Source organism: Sinocyclocheilus anshuiensis, unplaced genomic scaffold (genome assembly GCF_001515605.1).
Source record: "Sinocyclocheilus anshuiensis isolate Anshui unplaced genomic scaffold, SAMN03320099.WGS_v1.1 scaffold777, whole genome shotgun sequence".
Classification (NCBI taxonomy): domain Eukaryota; kingdom Metazoa; phylum Chordata; class Actinopteri; order Cypriniformes; family Cyprinidae; genus Sinocyclocheilus; species Sinocyclocheilus anshuiensis.
Window position 1 is genome coordinate 693,965 of NW_015540897.1, and position 671 is coordinate 694,635.

Here is a 671-nt window from a genome sequence, read left to right on the forward strand (position 1 = left end):
CAACCACACCCACTGCTAAAACTCCCATCTTCTCCTTCTGTCCCCTCACTGAGGCAGAAGTATCAAAACTTCTCCTCTCCAGCCATCCTACAACATGCCCTCTGGACCCAATCCCCTCACACCTTCTCCAAGCAATCTCTCCTACACTTTTACCACCACTCACACATATCATCAACACATCTCTCCTCATAGGCACTTTCCCCACTTTATTCAAGCAGGCTCGGGTAACCCCACTGCTCAAAAAACACTAAACTATATTAAACACTTTACTTACAGATAGCTACAGACCTGTCTCTCTCCTTCCGTTTATAGCAAAAACTCTCGAACGAGTTGTTTTCAACCAGGTATCATTGTTTCTTTCACAGAACAATAAACTGGACGCTAACCAGCCAGGTTTCAGGAGTGGCCATTCAACTGAGACTGCGTTACTGTCAGTTACGGAAGCTTTGTGAATGGCAAAAGCTTATTCCAAATCATCAGTTTTTATTCTGCTGGATCTGTCTGCTGCTTTTGACACTGTCAATCACCAGATCCTCCTGTCTGCACTCTCATCACTGGGCATCACAGGGATTCCACTTCGCTGGTTTGAATCCTATCTTACTGGTAGGTCTTTCAGGGTGGCTTGGGGAGGGGAGGTATCCAAAGCACATCAACTTGTCACTGGGGTTCCT

At 46.1% G+C, this 671-nt stretch overlaps 1 protein-coding gene across 1 annotated transcript in view; it reads right to left on the reverse strand.

Annotated features, from left to right (window-relative positions):
- LOC107688950 (tensin-1-like) overlaps positions 1-671 on the reverse strand; it is a 257,974-nt gene that overhangs the window by 62,495 nt on the left and 194,808 nt on the right. The gene's annotated exons all lie outside the window — the stretch shown is intronic.